Below are 18,803 nucleotides of genomic sequence, written 5' to 3'. Positions count from 1 at the left end.
TTTGGGGTGGCCAGCGATGGGTGACCTCCCTAACCCACCCTTTCCACCTAGCCTGAGCCGTGTGTGTGTGTGTGTTTTAAAACTTTATTTTCTTTAAACTTACGAGGGAGGAGGGTTGAGGAAAACGGTGGGGGTGGGCGCGGTGTGATTGCTTGAGCTGTGCTGGCTGGCTCTTGTTCATTTTGGGGCTCAGCGGGGTTGTCTGGGGGTGGCGCCCGGCAGCGGGTGACCTCCCCACCCCCGACAGCAAGAGGTGGTGGTGGCAAAGAGCCTGCCTTCCCCCTAGCCTCAGCGGCGCACCCTGGGCTGGCTGGGGCGGCAAGAGAGAGGTTCTTCTTCAGCTAGGCTGCGGGACTAGGAGGGACACCATGCGAGTGGACTCTGACTCTCTGGGAGCAGATTTCTGGGCTTGGTGCAGGCAGGCAGCGGCGGCAAGGAAGCTCTCGCGATGCCCGAGGGAGCCGCCCCGCCCGCTGGTAGCTCTCTGCCATCCATGGTGGCCTCCTCCTCTCCTCCTCCTCCCAATGGCGCCCCCCCTCCTCCAAGTCAAGCCAGGGCAGCCACGAAAGGTGCCGAAGCTGGAAGCCTGCTCAGTGTCTCAGGGAGTGGTGTGGTGGAGGCGGCCGGCGGGGCAGAGAGAGAGAGAAGAGAGAGCCTTCCTGGCTTGTCCTGAGGTACGCGCAGGGCGTGGGTTAGCTGGCGCGGCGCCCTGGCTGGCGCTCACAGCAGGAGGAGGACTGGAGAGACAGAAGACAAGAGAGAGGTTCTTAACCTCCTTCTCCTTCTCTCGGCTCAGTCAGAGCGGAGGAAGCCGTGAGGCGATCTATGATATCTATCATAGACTCTTCCTGCTCCAGAGCGCTTACTGTGTGCCACAGAGTCATTATATACTGAGTTGCCAACTTAGTCCCAAGCCAGAAATGCTGCCTGTCTCTTTAAAAGTTCTGCAGCACCCTTGCTGTATATACAGTCATTGTACCTCTTACTCATAGATGATCTATGGCCCGCCACCCCACGAGAGAGCAAAGGCTAAAACATAGAGATGTGTAATTGATCTGATTAGTAAATAAAATCACAAGAGTATTCTAATGATGAACTACTGTTGTATTATATTGAAACAAAAATAAGTATTTTAAAACTCAACTTGAAAAACATGCTGTTAATAAATAACAAAAATGCATTCATCTTAACAATCAGCAATTCATAGTTGTTTGTATGAGTTACAGCTTAGTAAATGAAACTGTAAGAAAACTGAGATGTAAAAAGAATTCATTTTATTTGAATAAAATCACCCAGTTGGGTTTCTGCCTGTCTAGCAGCAGTTTAAAACACTGATGGCAATTTGGCATGATTCAAACTAGACAATTCTCTTTTTCAAATTACTTTTAGGAAACTAAACATACATGCATGCATATATGAGTAATTACATTAATGTGCAATTAATCACAGACATCTAAACATCTGCAGATTTAATGCTGGATATTAATTCTTATTTGTACTGCCCAAAACAAATCTCTGGGCAGTTTACAAATTGAGTGTCAGTTATGAATAAATAATAAATAAGTGCCTGTAGTTACATTTGGTTTTTAGGTCTTGTGTAATTGTTGATTTTGCCATGACTGAATAATATAAAACAGCGTATTCTCCCATTGTTTTACCCTTGGGAGTTTAGAGTTCTCCCAAATAAGTTGTGTTAAAGATCATTCAAGCCACTGGTTCACAATGTTCAGGTTTAAAATCTCTGGCTTCATTAATACTCGCCTACTTCTAAAAGCCATTTTGCAAATTCTTTCTCAGTGTGCAGTGCACACATGTTTTGGGTGAGCTTCATTACATGAAGTTGTTTCCAAAGGTGTTGTCTTTTTAAACAGCTGACCACAGTTAGAGATCTTGATCCTCTTAAGATTACAGGCAAGACTTGACAGAAAACTCCACCCAGTAAGATGGTTTTTCCTCCGAATGGTTTGGAGCATTTTATAAGATCTTTGAGAAGTCTGTCTACAGCCAGGAAGGCGTGAGTATGTGTCATTGGTGCTTCATCCCATACTATTAATTTTGTATCTGTGAGGTTTCTTGCTTTGGTTGTGTTTGGTTTAATATCGCAAGTTGAAGCTGAAGCATTCAGGATTAGTGGTTTTTTGAAAACTGAGTGTGCCATTCTTCCTCCAGGTAGTAGAGTAGCTGCTATTCCTGTTGAAGCTACAGGTGTGGCTTGGTCTTCTTTTCCTCGGATTGTGTGTAATAGTGTTGAATATACAAATGTTTTTCCTGTTCCTGCTGGTCCGTCTAGGAAGAAGCATTTTGGAATCTCTCTTTGATTGCCATATATTGCATCAAGTACAGTTTTCACAGCTATTTGTTGTTCATTGTTTAGTTTGTATTTATTCTGACTTTGTCTTGCTCTTCTATAATGGCAAGGAATACTGATTTTGAATAGCTGCTTGTAGATGCACAACTGGCAGATTTGGTTTCCTCAGGCTCAAACCATAAGTCTTTAATAGTCCCTCAATTTCAGCAAGTGCATATTGTGGTCCAGTGTTCTCTGAATATCTATGCACCAAATCTTCACACATTGCATGTTTCTGTTTGGGGACATTTTCTACTTCTCCAAATGCACAGATTATTGCGAATAGCATTTGTAGGCAGTGTGGCATTTGTGTCTGTGCTGCTTCAGTTAGTGTTTCATGCCAATTTTGATCACCTTCAAGAAGTCCTAGTTCTCTGCATGCCTCTTGGAAGCTTTCACATAGTACACCATTTGCAGTCTTAAGAGTGTTGGAAGCAATTGCACCCATGTTTTGTGTGAGTAACATTTGCAGATAGTATCTTTCAGTGTCTTTGATACTAACTACCAGCATTCTTCCAATCACTCTTCCTCCTTGTTGGCGTTTTTTTTTTTCATTTTTTCTCATTCTTATCATGGATATAGTACTTTGGAATGTCTGTGTAAGTGCAGTTATGTGCTTGTTTGTCTGCTTGATTTAGTTTGAACCATGCAGTTAACCTGGTTTGTTTTGTAGATGCTGTTGCAATGGCCTGGTCTTCTTGTCCTTCGTGAAGATTACTTGTTGTTGTTCTGGCAAATGTACTGGTAATCGGATTATTTAATGTGACTTTTCTGTCATGGTGAACTCATTCATTCACCACATTGCCTCTATGGCACTAACATATCTTCCATAAAGAAATGTTACTATTTCATCATGATCAACCACTCCAGTACTTTTTTTTCTTTTCTAGTCTGACTGATGCGGCATGTCCTTTGTAGACATATTCGTAGAGGTACTTAACACTCTTGACAGAGGCGCATACTTCTACATTGATACGTGCATTATTTTTTTTAAGGCCCAGGGATTATATGGAATGACCCAGCAGCAATTATCTACGTCATACTTCCCGACTTTAATGGGAGCTGTTGTTCACCTTCTGTAGAGAGGGTACCCATTGACATTTTCTTATGTGTTGTTTCTGAACCCCTTTGGATAGTTTTTGCAACATATACCTTCCTTCATGAAAGGTGCATACTGATTTAGTATTCCACAGGGACTGTGAATCATGCATTTTGTAACAATTTCATACAGCCTTGGATTGGCATTCTTATCGGGTATCTCTGCACTCACATACCTGTCAATATAATCTTTTGTGCATATTTTTGATTCTGAATCTAATGTCAGCAATATGTGAGCATGTGGTAAGCCTCATTTTTGGAATTCAATGACATAAATGTATGCAATGACATTTTCAAAAAGATGGTGTTTTAAGATGTCGTCCAAGAGTGCTGTTAATTTCATTTCCTTTTAAAAACTCAGACTATTATGTCTGGTCTATTTTCAGGTCTTTGAGTGCCTTGTATTGCATTTGTTATCTCCAGCCAAGTTGGGTTGCAAGTGAAGGTCAGAAACAAATCTGGGCATCCGAACTTTCTGACTATCACCCTTGCATCTTGATAATTTTGCTGCATGTATCGTGGGCTGCCTTGGAATGTTGATGATAATATTATCATTTTGCCTGTTCTTAAGTTCTCATTTTTGCTCAAGTTTGCATCGCATCCAAGCGTCCTCGGTATTATTCCACTCATAAATCTTTCTGATTAATTCGGAGGTAGTTTAATCGAGCTCCCTCCGTTTTTATGTAAGCGTCAACGACGTATTGCTGGAACAATTTTCCACTGCTATGCAGGAGACTGAAACCTCTACGCACAGAGAGCCTGTATGCAACGTACTGCAACTGTGTGACTTGCACTTGCTTAGCTGATCATCTCTCTTCTACATGCTGCATTCCAATATGCCATCTGCACTCACCTTTTGAGAAAAGCAAAAGGTACATCATTGGGTCAGTGTTGCGGTTCATTAGAGAAATGTTCTTGCAAGTATCTCCGGTTGGATAAATGCATATGTCTCGGTTGCCTGGTGGTTCACTGTCATCACTCACAAATATTGCTGCAACTTCAGTTCTAGAAGTAGGTGTGTTGTAACTTCTTAAATCTAAGTTTGGTTCTTCCATGAAAACCATTCTCACTTTTGCTGTTGGAGTAGTTTGATTTATTCTATGCATTGTTTATAAGACTTTGCAAATGGATTCATGTTTCTTAATATGGCATCTAATCTCTCCATTACAATTCTTAAGCAGCCTTGGTTGTTTTCCATACGTTTATTTGTTGCTTCTTCCAAATCGAATATATACAGTTGTCCATACCCTGGTCTGTTTTGTTCACTTGGGTACAGTGGAGAAACCATATGGTATATTTGTCCATGAATACAAAAACAGTAGGGTCCTATTCCCAGTGGTGTTTTGATTTCGGCTCCCACTGAAGCGAAAGCTAAGGCAGCATTGTATTCTCTGATATGTTGTTGGAATTTTTTTTCCCTCAGGTGAGTGTGTTCTTAACAGTTCTTTAAGTAAATCAGGTGTTTCTGAAAAATCTTTGAGTGAAATCTTTCTGTCATGACAGCATTTGGTGTATTTTTTGGTGGAGTTAAGTTCATTCAGCCAATAAACTGCGCCGCAGTAATTGCAAGTTTGAGTCATATTTCCACAGTTATGTTCTTCATTGGTATCTTCATTTAGGAAGTTATTTGCATCTTGTGCACGTTCTATTAATCGATGCCATTTAGCTTGCCTTTGTTTGCTTAGTCATTGTTCTCTTGATTCCAAACTATCATCTACCTGTTTCCTTTTTTGTTTTGTTGTTTTTGTTGTTCTCTTTGTTGGTTTTCTTTGTTAGCATTTTGCTTTCTGTCTGCTTGATTTCGTATAGTTCTTCTATTTGCTTTTTCAACTGATTGGTTTGCTTGTTTTGCTCTTCTCCTTGCATTGTAATCAGCATATTATGTTGTTATTGAAGCTAATTCTTTCTTTTCTCTGGTTTCCCCCCTTTTCATTTGCTCTTTGGTTTCTGTCAACTTGATTTCTTTCAGTTCTTCTTCTGTTTGCTACTTTAGCAGATTGATTTCCTCGCTCTGCTCCTTGTCTTGCATTGTAATTAGTGTTATGTGTTCTTGTAGCCATTTCTTTACAATGCTGTTGGTCTTGTGAGACCTACGTTAGACAAAAAATAAGCTATGGTTAGTCAGAACAGACTTTATCTCTGGGCTTCTTCTAGTTTACCCCAGACAGCTTGCCTCAACCCGCAGTACCAATCCTGGGCTATAGCGGCTGCCCTGTTCTGTTTTATTTTTTTCATGTTTTGTGTGAGGAATGAGTTTTGTTTTGGTTGACAATATCAAGGCATTGTGTACACACATGCATTCAGTGTGGGGCCTTCCTAATTCTGCCTGAGTGAGATCTATGAATTACTGGGTGGACAGTTAAAGACTTGTGAGAGCTTGAGTATGCACACACCTTTGAGGGAGCAATGTTGCCCTGCCTCTCCCTCCACTTGCTATGGCTAGTGGGTCACCAAGGTATGTGGCAGGTGTCATGAAGATGTCTTAAAAGCAGGGGAATCGTAATGAGAACCTTTAAATGCCTGACCATGATTTGGGCTCAGTCAGGAACATACAAAGCATCTCCTCACAACCCCATGAAGGAGACTGCAGGAAGGACACCCAATTTTGAGTTAGCAGCAGCAAAAAAACTTCAAGATGGAGCTGAGAGAGACTTCTGCCTACAACTTTGGAGAAGTTGCTGTCAGTCTGTGTAGACAATACTGAGCTGGATGGACCACGGGTCTGGTTCAGTGAAAGGAAGCTTACTATGTTTCTGTGACCCAACATTGATTGCTGAGTGAGCAGAAATTCAGGGGCCTATGCACAGACACAGGCTCAGGCAGGGCCAACCATAAGGCCTCTTTTCTCCTCACACCCCACGAAGGAGACTGCAGGAAGGAGTCAGATCTGCTGAATGCATTTGTGGGATACACAGATCTGTGCACTTGGATGAGCACCTGTATGCTTGCATGCTAGAGGTTCCCAGTTCCCTCCTTGCTCTGTGTAAGGCAGTTTCCTATGTTCCTTTGACCCAACATCCCTCCTGCACGTGTGCACACACACAGGCTTAGCAGGGGCCCCCTAAGTCTGTCTCTCGCTCTCCTCAGATTCTCTTTGTCTCTCTGCTCAGATTCGCACCCCACCCCCCGCCAAATGTCTTTGCCGAGCCAGATCCACCACCAGGATGCTGAAACATGCTTACAGGGAGCCACAAAAGACGCCAAAGTCAGTTGCTTGGGAGAATGGAGGAAGGAGAACTCCAGATTTTGAAAGGTGCCCCTTTCTTTCAAACCAACAGGAAATGACAGTTGGTTTCAAGGCTTTCCTTGGTGCGAAGACAGAAGCAACTATGGAGGGGGCGGGTTTTGCTGTGTTCCACTGGCACGCGCTCCCTTCCCACAGTACTCCTCCTCCAGCTTCTCCCCCCGCACACACTACTTCATTTTGTAATCCCTGCCCATGCTCTCCTCCCTATTGCCATGCTTCATGCAGCCCCAGTGCTGGCCGTTCTTGCATTTAGCCAAGCAGGCGGGCTGGAGAGGGAGGCTGAGCAGCCGCCTTCCTTGCCGCCTGCTCGGCCGATCTTTACATTTGGCTTCAGTGCAGGCAGTGTTTGCTTTGTGCCAGCAGGCAGGCCGGAGAGGGAGCTTGTTCTCCAGTTGCTTTTCCCCACAACTGCCCGTCCTGTCACTAATTGGCAGCTGCTTGCGAACTCTCGCGAGAGCTGCCACACACGGGATTAGCAACGGGTACACCTAGGAGAAATAAATATATAGATGTTTTATAAAATGGTTCACTCCCTGCAAAGGGCTCACAACTTAAAAAAAAATAAGGTAGATGCCAGCAGCAATCACTGGAGAGATGGTGTGCTGGGGTTAGATAGGGTTAGTTGTTCTCCCCCTGCTAAATATAAGGCAGCCTCCACTTTAAAAGATTCCTCTTTGCTCAGTTGGCAGTTTTAAAGAAAATGTGGGAGAGAGGGGAAGTATAGATTATTACTTCATGCAAATCACCCAAGGGTTTCTGCTTGCCCAACAAGATCATTATAGGGGGCTCTGCTCTGTGTGCTGACATTGAGGGAGGCTTGACTGCCATGCAACATGGGACAGGGCCTTCTCTGCTGTTGCTCCCAGCTCTGCAATGCTCTTCCGGTGGGTGTCCATTCGCCGGTGTATGTGGCTGCTTTTAAAAAACAACTGAAAACACTTGTATTTGTTCAAGCTTTTACCCCTCAGGGGTTGCCAGTCTCTCCAGTTGCTCTGTTTTGTATTTATGCCTGGGTTTTTTTTTTGTTTTTTTTTTTAAAAATGTTTTTATGGTTTTAATATTTTGTGATTTTATAGAATTTTATTGTATCAACTTTTGTAAACTTCCTTGGGATGATTTTATGAAAGGTGGTATATAAATCTAGCAATAAATATAAATAAATACATTCTTAAATATTTGAACCTACTAACATGCTGCTGGGTGCTGGAAGCTGAGGACAGTTGTTGTCCTCTCAACATATCTGAAAAATATAGCACAACCCTTACAGAGAAACCTGGAATCTGCCCACCAGATTGTATCAGGGGCATGTGCGCTGAGCCTAATGAGCGTAAGAGAGATGCTGATTAAAGAGGAAGGAAGAAATGCTGTTGGTCTTGTTGTGCAGTGCTTGGTGTCCTTCCCATGAAAGAGTCCTGAGCTGAAACTCTGTGATCTTGCTTGTGATCTTGATCCCAGGGAAATCCATTCTCCATGAAACCAAAATACTTTTGTGGCATTTGGAAACTTGGGAAGTGGAGTCTTCCTGCTCTCCACGCAGAGTCTTCTTAAGTGGAAGTCACCCACAATCCCAACACATATATTTCAATAGGATATTTACTGGACATTTTAATTTGTGGCCTCTTTTGTTACAGCACTACTTGTATCCTGTCCACTCAGTATAATAATGTGACTTCTGAGGGTTGGTGGCCATTTCCTCCATTTCCATGGAGGAAAGCAAAGGCCATTCATTGTTCTCATGATTCCGAGTGTCCTGCAGAACTGAAGTGTTGTTTGTATGAATGGATGGTGTGCAACATGATTTCTCAGTAAAAGGAATCAATTAAAGCCAAAGGCTACAGCCCTCAAACTGAGTATTCTGGAGTAATTCCATTGAAATCTACATAACTACTCTAGAGAATGTTAGCCAATGTCTTTCCTGTTTCCTCTAAAGAACACTTCACTTACATAGAAAGTTGCATTATACCTAGTCAGAACATTGGTCCATCTAGCTTAGTACCGGCTACACAGGTTGATATCCTATAGAAGTGTTTGTGCACCAGGAAGAGATGCCCATGCTGCAGAGTTTTCTTTGCTGGGGTAAATTTTCTCTGGTCTCTGCTTCCTCCAGAAATGCCCTTTGCCACCCAAAAATATGTCCCTGAGAGCTACATGACCCTCAGGGACATATTTTCAGGTGGTGCAGGGCATTTCTGGAGGAAGCAGAGATAGGAGACTATTTGCACACACCCCTAATGCTATGTGGCTAAGAAAGCTGCAGTGTGGGTGCATCTCTGCAGGGCAGGAGCATGTATGGATGCTTCCATAGTCAGATTGTCAGTCATTGACTGGCAATAGCTTTCCAGAGTTTTAGATGGGCATTTCCCTGCTCTACCTGGAGATGCCAGGAATTGAAGCTGGGATCTTCTGAATGCAAAGCAGATACTCTTCCATTGAGCTACAGTCCTTCCCCTTCCCTTGTTGACAACAAAATTAGCAGATCAGTATTGGGTACTCTGGGATGAGGGGAAACAAATCCTTTGGGCAGGTCAAGGCATAGCTTGGTGGCCTCTCTCAACAGAAAGACAGTTGCAGCAAATCTGAGAGTCTTCTAGTAAGCAATCACACAGGCCTGAATCTCTAGGGTCACTTAATTCCCAAGTTCATGACAATTCTGGGCTTTGATGCTAGTTGTCCTGATTCAGTTGTCCTGCAATCCCCCTGTTCACCTAGAATACCAGTGGTGAAGGGAATCAGTCACATGGGGAAGCTAGTTTGTGCTAGGCATATGCTGACACCAAGTATAATGAGGCTTGTACTCACTTCCTCTACATTCCAGAAAGTTCCTTTTATGTTAATTGCTATATCACACACACAGGAAGCATCTAAGGCAAGTGAAACAAATTTCTTCCTCTGTTGCTCGAGGTCGGTAAGATGATATGAATTAAATATGAATATATTAGAGATCAGATAAATACCAAGCCATATAGCTTCTCCTTTTACATTATTGCAAGAATATGGCCCTTCCTCTCTGACAGAAACTCTGGATCAGTGATCTTCACTATTTTCCAAGCGGGGGCCTCTTTGGCAAAAAACCTTCGATGTGAGAACCAGGGGTGTAGGGAGGGCAGCAACGGCCCCTGTTCTTCCCACTGGTGGCAGCCCACCCCAGCCACACCCCCTACATCTGACAGAGGAGAGGAGAGCTGGTCTTGTGGTAGCAAGCATGACTTGTCCCCTTAGCTAAGCAGGGTCTGCCTTGGTTGCATATGAATGGGAGACCAGAAGTGTGAGCACTGTAAGATATTCCCCTCAGGTGATGGAGCCGCTCTGGGAAGAGCAGAAGGGTCCAAGTTCCCTCCCTGGCAGCATCTCCAAGAGAAGGCTGAGAGAGATTCCTGCCTGCAACCTTGGAGAAGCCACTGCCAGTCTGTGTAGACAATACCGAGCTAGATAGACCAATGGTCTGACTCAGTATAGGGCAGCTTCCTCTATTCCTATGTCAGATGCAGAGTCTGACATCAGATGCAGGGGGTGGGGTTTTGCTCGCTAATGGGGCCGCGTCACCCATTCCCGAGCAAATTCCCGGCCAGTGCAACGTTTGCGGCACAGCCGGGAGCTGCTTTTCCTGCTTTAAAAGGCAGACTGGGAAGCCGGCGCAGGGCTAAGCTGCTCAAAAATGGAGCCGCTCTCCCTCTACTACTCAATACAATACTAATATGATTCAATACTGTATCAAACTGAGACATTTTTCATCAGAATCAATTATTGATCCAATGCTCTGCACAGTCCTACTGTTTACCCCACCACTGTTTCCCTTCCTTTCCATTTTTTCTCTTGAGTCCATTTCAAAACTGTAGGATCCTCGGGGCAGGGACCTGTCCTCTCATTCTTTGTAACGAATGTACAAATGCATACTGATGATGCAACAACAACAACAATATTACAGGCCCAGGGCTGTGCAGTGGGGCTGTGCTTGAAATCACAGACTCAGATTTGCATTTCAAGCTTTCAGGATTGCAGACTCATTGCTCTCTGCCCCTATTCACTGCCCCTATCTCATGCTTTCTGCCTTCTCTGTTGTCTGGTGTCTTGCCACGTGCTGCCTACCACTAGCATTGGTAGAAAATTGCTTCTCAACCACTTCTGTGTTTGGGCTGCAAGTTTTAATTAATAAAAAATGCATGCTCAATTAATTTTTTAAAAATAAGTTGTAGCATGACTAAGGTGGTGGTGATGGTGCAACCAAGGGCAGATTGTCTGCGGTCAGATTTCTTCAGATCATTCACCCTCTGTTTCAAGGAATCACTTTCTATGGCACTTTGATATAGTCTTGGAATGGTATTTCTTATCTAGGAACATAGGAAGCTGCCACATATTGAGTCACACCATTGGTCTATCTAGCTCAGTATTGCCTTCACAGTCTGGCAGCAGCTTCTCCAAGGTTGCAGGCAAGAATCTCTCTCAGCCCTGGTTCAATAAAAAAGTCTTGTCCTATTTAAAAAAAAACAAAAAACTTGTCCTATCTTGGAGATGCTGCCAGGGAGGGAACTTGGAACCTTCTCTTCTTCCCAGAGCGGCTCCATCCCCTGAGGGGAATATCTTACAGTGCTCACACTTCTAGTCTCCCTTTCATATGCAATCAGGGCAGACCCCGCTTAGCTAAGGGGACAAGGCATGCTTGCTACCGTAAGACCAGCTTTCCTCTCCTAAACTAATCTAAAGGCAACATTTCTCATGGAGGTGAGATTTTGAGCAGGAAGCACAAACAGAACTATTGAAATAACATGCTTTGGTTTCTTGGATCAAAGTTACACATACGTGTAACACACTATACAAAAACAGGCTAAGACTATGTCGGGATGCCATGTTACCTGGTCGCTTGGGTGGACCTGTGGAGGCTGGAGAAGGGCGTGGCATCCCTCCTCTGAGGCTTTCGTTCCCTTTAGGGGACAGAGGGGATGAGAAGGGCCCAGCCTGGTCAGATCCCAATGAGGTTGAGAGGGCAAGGCAGGGAATGCTGCAGGAAACAGCTCTAGGGAGACAGCTAGGTTGGGTGTGGCAGGAAACAGGAAGCAAGGTCAGGAAGGGGGCGGGGCTGGAAGTAGGTTTTAAGCCCTGTCAGCTCTGCACTGGGGTATTTATTTATTTATTTATTAAAAATATATTTTAATAAGACAATACATAAACATGAATAATAAAACTGATACATAATGACTTCCATTAACCATCCTTCCAGATATGTAAATAATTAGATGGAGGAGAATGACTATTTAAAGACAAGGCAGCTGATGATGAGGAGCTGCTTCTGAGTGTGGGAGGATATATGCAGGATATTGTTATCAAGCCAGCGGACAAAGGGGGAGCTATAGTCATTTTGAACACCAAAGACTAAATAGAGGAAGTCTCACATCAACTTACTCTCCAATAAGACACGCTATAAAATTCATCCCGAGGATCCAAGCAATGAAGTCAGATCTATCTTGCTAAGGATACTAGATAAGGCTCTCTTATTGGGGCATATCTCTAGAAGCACATACGATTTTCTTCTAGAAACAGAGGGCAGAATACCGGCCTTTTATGTCCTTCCAAAAATATATAAGAATGTCTGGCCAATCCCAGGGAAACCCATAGTGTTGGGTTGTGGTTCAATTCTTGAACCCTTTGCAATATATATAGAATCCTTTTTAAAGCCATGGGTACCAAACATCCCTACTTATCTCAGAGATACCATGGATTTTTTGAATCAGTTAGGATCCTATCAGATGCCCTCCACTGACTGTTTTTTAGTCACTATAGATGTTGTGTCCTTATATACCAACATTCCACAGGATGAGGCAATTAAAGTTATAGAGACCACACTTGACCAGAGAGACTGATTGACACCCCTGACTGCCTTTCTTAAGGCTATAGCAACAGTGGTACTTAAATACAACTACTTTCAGTTTGAGGATGCATTTTATTGGCAGGTGTTGGGAGTAGCCATGGAGTGCCGGTTTGTGCCTGAACTGGCAAACCTCTATATGCATGAATTTGAACAACAATATATTTTGACCACTAATAGATTCAAGGACTCCATCAGCTTCTATAAGAGATTTCTGGATGACATCTTCATTATTTGGTCAGGGTCGGAAGAGGACCTCAAGGAGTTTGGTTCTTTTATCAACAGAATTCATACAACCATCACATTTGATATGTCTTATGATAAGAATCGAATACACTTCTTGGATGTAGAGATTACTAAGGGAAGGGACAGGCTCTATACTGATCTATACAGAAAAAACACGGATGTTAACTCCCTATTGAAGTATGATAGTTTCCATCCCAGATCCTTAAAGACCAACTTACCATATTCTCCAATGTTAAGAATACGCAGGAATTGCAATACTTTGGGACTATTTAAAAAACAGACCACAATTTTACAACAAAAATTAGTGGAGAGAGGGTATCCAAATAGAGTAATCAGGCAAGCTTTCTACAGAGCTAGAGACACGAACAGGGAGCCTTTATTAAAAATCAATAACAGAGAGCCCAAAACAATGGACAGGATGCTCATCCCCATTACTTTTGGAACTCATTCCAAAAATATAGAGGGGATTATTAAGAAACATTGGCATCTTTTGAAGGACATCCCCAGATGCAAGGCACCCCCTCTGTTCACCCATAGAAGAAGCAAGAATATGGGTGATTATTTAGTGCATGTTAGAATGCCTAGACAACTTTCCTATGAACTAGGACAGACAGGTGGCTTCATAGGACAAACTGTCTGTGGGAGGTGCTCAGTTTGTCCACAGTATGTCAGATTAAAGTCCTTCCGAATTCAATTGTCTACTAAGGATGGAATATACACTGAGGGATAGCTTTACATGCCAAACAAAAGAGGTTATATACATAATTAGATGTCCATGTAATTTGCTTTATGTAGGCAAAACAACCAGTACAGTGAAACAAAGAATAATCGAACACAAGAGCTGCATAAGAAGAGGCAATTTACATGCCCCTCTAGTGAGACACTTTAAGGAATATGGACATAATGCTGAAGAAGCTAGATTTTGGTGTATTGAGAAGAACAGAGGGCATATAGGTAATATTAATAAATGGCTTCTAAAAAGAGAATTGTACTGGATCCATACTCTTAGAACTTGGACCCCCAGGGGACTGAATGAAGATGTAAATTGGGGAGTGATATTATGAAACTATCCTTTCTTTCTGCCTGATGTGCTTTGATGTAGATAGACGATGGACCCAAGAATATAGATTGCTGTGAACTGTTTTCATGTTAAAAGATTTTAAATGTTTGCAGAATTGGGTCCTCCTAAGAGGTATATAGTGATACCAATTCACAACAGCTGTGATGAATTCATACACTGCACTAGTACCTATTCTACATCAGAGTGGAGCATTTATGCACATTTTTCCTGAAGAAGGTGAAGGATATAGACCTACAATTGAGAAATACTTTTGATCTGGAGAATGCCTTGTAAGTTATGATGTTTGATGCTTACAAGTATGGATTTTTATTTATTTATTTATTTATGCATTTTTATACCGCCTTTCGTTAAAATATAGCCCCAAGGCGGTTTACAAAAGTTAAAAACATACAATAAAAACACAATAAAAACAACATGCTAAGAGTATAAAAACATATAAAAACAGGCATAAAACAATACAACAAATAAAAACACCCAGAAGAAGCAGTAAAAATGATTATGTAAAAGCCTGGGTAAAAAGCCAAGTCTTTACAAAAACTAAAAGCCATGATGGAGTCCGAGGAACGAATGGCCACTGGGAGAGCATTCCAGAGTCTGGGGGCAGCAACAGAGAAGGCCCTGTCCCGAGTGCACGACAGCCGGGCCTCTCTCATTGTCGGCACCCGGAGCAGGGCCCCCTCAGATGTCCTCGTCAAGCGGGCAGCAACCCTTGGGAGCAGGCGGTCCCTCAAATACCCCGGGCCCAAACCGTTTAGGGCTTTAAAGGTCAAAACCAGCACCTTGAATTGGACCCGGAAACGAACCGGTAGCCAGTGCAGCTCTTTCAAAATGGGGGTGATATGTTCCCAACGGGCAGCTCTGGATAAAACCCTCGCTGCCGCGTTTTGCACTAGCTGCAGTTTCCGGATATTCTCCAAGGGCAGCCCCACGTAGAGCGCGTTACAGTAATCCAGCCGTGACGTGACTAAGGCGTGGGTAACCGTGGCCAGATCTGCCTTCTCGAGAAAGGGACGCAGCTGGCGCACCAGCCGAAGCCGGGCAAAGGCACCCCTGGCCACCGCCTCTACCTGAGCTTCCAAAAGCAGAGCCGGGTCCAGTAGTACCCCCAAGCTGCGTACTTGCTCCTTCAAGGGGAGTGCAACCCCATCCAGAACTGGTAAAATCTCCTCATCCCGATTGGCTCTCCTACTGACCAACAGTACCTCCGTCTTATCCGGATTCAATTTCAGTTTATTAGCCCACATCCAACCCATCACGGCCTCCAGCCCCCGGTTCAGGACATCCACCGCCTCCCTAGGATCAGATGACAAGGAGAGATAGAGCTGAGTGTCATCCGCATATTGCTGACAACTCAGTCCAAATCCCCGGATGACCTCTCCCAGCGGCTTCATGTAGATGTTAAACAGCATGGGGGACAAGACCGAACCCTGCGGGACTCCACAGGCCAACGGCCACGGGGCCGAGCAGTAGTCCCCCAGCACCACCTTCTGGACCCTCCCCTCAAGAAAGGACCGGAACCACTGCAACGCAGTGCCTCCGATTCCCATACTCGAGAGGCGGCCCAGAAGGATACCATGGTCGATGGTATCGAAGGCCGCCGAGAGGTCCAGCAGAACCAACAGGGACGCACTCCCCCTGTCTAGTTCCTGGCGTAGGTCATCCACTAGAGCGACCAAGGCAGTCTCATTGCCATACCCGGGGCGGAAGCCAGATTGAAAAGGGTCCAGATAATCCGTATCATCCAAGACCCTCTGCAGCTGGGACGCCACCACACGCTCTATCACCTTGCCCAAAAAGGGAAGGTTAGACACAGGTCTATAGTTGTCCAGGCTGGAGGGATCAAGGGAGGGCTTTTTTAATAGAGGTCTTACCACTGCCTCCTTAAGGCACGATGGCATCCTGCCCTCCCTTAATGAAGCATTAACGATCACCTCCAGCCATCTGCCTGTCCCCTCCCTGGCAGCTTTTATTAGCCATGAAGGGCAAGGGTCAAGAGCGCACGAAGTCGCCCGCACACTGCCCAGGATCTTGTCCACATCCTCAGGCCGCACCAACCGAAAATAATCCAACACAACGGGACCGGATGGTACCAAAGGCACGTCTGCCGGAACTGCCAAAACTCTGGAGTCCAGGTCAGCACGGATGCAAGCGACTTTATCTGCAAAGTGACAGGCAAACCAATCACAAAGAGCTGTAGATGGCTCCTACCCCATTGTCCGGGGGGATGTGTGGAGCAATGTTTTCACCACATGAAACAGCTCTGTTTGCCTGCACTGAGCAGATGCAATGGAGGCGGAGAAAAAATGTTTCTTCGCCGCCCCCACTGCCACGGCGTAGTCCCTAAAATGGGTTCTAGCCCGTGTTCGATTGGATTCGTGACGACTCTTCCTCCAGCGTCACTCCAGCCGTCGCCCGAGTTGCTTCATCGCCCTAAGCTCCGAGGAAAACCAAGGAGCAGAACGGGCTCCACCAAGCCGGAGAGGGCGCTTGGGGGCAACCGTGTCAACAGCCCGGGCCATCTCTCCATTGCAGAGATCAACCAAGGCGTCGACAGGGTCACCAGCTCTGGACACTGGAAACTCCCCGAGGGCCGTCTGAAATCCAAGCGGATCCATAAGCCTCCGGGGGCGGACCATCTTAATCGGCCCACCACCCTTGCAGAGGGCAGATGGAGCAGTCAAACTAAACCCCACCAGGTGATGATCTGTCCATGACAAGGGAGTGGTCTCAAATTCCCCCACCTCCAGATCATTTATTTCCCGGTCGGCAAAAACCAGATCCAGAGTGTGTCCTGCCACGTGGGTAGGGCCCGATACCAACTGAGACAGGCCCATGGTTGCCATGGAGGCCATGAAATCCTGAGCCGCACCCACTAGGGGGGCCTCAGCGTGGACATTGAAATCCCCCAAAACAATAAGCCTGGGGGAACCCAAGGCCACCTCCGAGACCACCCCCGCCAGCTCAGGTAGGGAGACTGAAGTGCAGCGGGGTGGTCGGTACACCAACAGAATCCCCAGCCTATCTCGGAGGCCCACCCTCAAGGACAAACACTCGAAATTCTGAGATTGCCTGACCAGGCACCTGGAAATGGGGAGGGTCTCTCGAAAGATGACTGCAACACCTCCTCCCCGACCCTCGAGGCGGGGCTGCTGCACGATCTGGAAACCTGGAGGACAAAGCTGAGAGAGACCGATCCCGCCCAGCGCATCCAACCAGGTCTCCGTCACACATACCAGGTCAGCACGCTCATCCACAATCAGATCGTGGATGAGAGATGTTTTTGCGTGTATAATTCATAATGCTTACTAAGAATGAAGATACTGTAGAGTAGCTTTATGGTATGATATCTTTATAGTACAGTAGTGGAGGAAGAAGTTGTACATGGGTTATCTTAAAAGCCACTGAGGAAGATCAGGAGAATCAAAACACATTTGGCGGACATAAAAGAATTACCTTGATGACATATTCTTCAGAAGAATTTCAACAACTCTTGCCAAGCTCCTACATTTACAAGGGAAGTGCACTTGTTTACTTACATGTGGTAGGAATGGCTGGCATAACAGAATTATCTTAATGACACACTCTTCAGAAGAAGTTTAACAATAACTATATTGACCTTGGGCAAGCTCCAATATACATAATTGAAGTGCATTTGTTTCCTCTTAGAAACAAGGTAGTTGCGGTAATGACAGTATAATCATTTCATTTAACTAGTGCTTTTACTGTGGAGATTTCTTACATTTGTGATTTACATAGTGAAAATAAAATTGTGCTTTTTATGTTCACAACAGATTAAGAATTACAGAATAGCATATGTGCAGGGTGGGTTGGGTTTTTCCCATCTTTGTGGAGCCAGGAGTTCTCCAGGAGAGGGAACTGGCTGAATGCTCTCCAGGAGAGGGAACTGGCTGAATGCATCAGGCTAGGAGGAGGACTCAGGCTAGGAGGAGGACAAGCAAACCTCCTCCCCTGGCTGTTGCTGAGGCTGGCCTTTTCGGGGTTGCTCCAGTCATTCTGAAGGGCTAGGAGCCCACCTCATCCCCTGGAAGTCTGACAGACTATGATTATGAATATTTATATGCCGCTTTTCAACAAAGTTCTCAAAGCAGTTTACAATAGAATAAAAACAGACAAACAAACCAATAAGAAAGATGGTTCCCTGTCCCAAAGGGGCTCACAATCTAAAAAGAAACGTATGGTGGACACCAGCAACAGCCACAGGAGAGATGCTATGCTGGGGTTGGATAGGAACAGTTGCTCTCCCATGGTTAAACAGAACCACTTTAAAATGGTGCCTCTTATTCTATGGCTATTAATGTACAAGGCAAAAGCTTTGGAAGCAGCACAGTGTTTCTATAAATTCTGCTTCTATTGGGTGATTTACTTTTGGGGCTACAGAGAAACTTGTTTATGCAAGTTTCAGGGGTTCTTAACCTTGTAAAATAATAATAATAACTGCATTTATATAGCCATCCCATAACAATTGTTCTCTGGGTGACTCACAAAGTAAAACAATAAAGCAACAATAAAATGAAGCATACAATTAAAAACATAGTAAAGCAAACAAGAACAAAAACTCCAATAAAATACAACTAAACACAAAACAAGGACATTTTAAAAAGGGGGAGACTCCATGCTAATGACTCTATGCATCACAGCAGCTACCCAGCTCCCAGACTTCCTAAGAGAAGTTGGGCAGCTACTGTGATGCACAGCATGGCCCACTTCTGCACCTTTTCCAGTTCTACAATGTCTTTTTTTAGATGTGGTGACCAGAATTGTACGCAGTACTCCAGGTGTGGCCGCATCACCATTTTGTATAAGGGCATTATAATACTACCAGTTTTATTTTCAATCCCTAATGATCCCTAGCATGGAAATGGCCTTATTCATAGCTGCCGCACATTGAGTCGACACTTTCAAT

General features: G+C 44.6%; 1 long non-coding RNA gene across 1 annotated transcript in view; it reads right to left on the bottom strand.

Annotated features, from left to right (window-relative positions):
• Positions 1-1,234: 1,234 nt before the first annotated feature.
• LOC128352844 (uncharacterized) overlaps positions 1,235-18,803 on the bottom strand; it is a 93,465-nt gene continuing 75,896 nt past the window's right edge. The window contains exon 3 of the long non-coding RNA XR_008320655.1: positions 1,235-5,535. This is a non-coding gene — a long non-coding RNA (uncharacterized LOC128352844). The remainder of the gene's footprint in view (positions 5,536-18,803) is intronic.

This window comes from Hemicordylus capensis, chromosome 4 (assembly GCF_027244095.1).
Source record: "Hemicordylus capensis ecotype Gifberg chromosome 4, rHemCap1.1.pri, whole genome shotgun sequence".
In the NCBI taxonomy this organism is placed as follows: domain Eukaryota; kingdom Metazoa; phylum Chordata; class Lepidosauria; order Squamata; family Cordylidae; genus Hemicordylus; species Hemicordylus capensis.
Note: the sequence above shows the minus strand (reverse complement) of the source record. Positions and strands in the feature narration are given on the sequence as shown.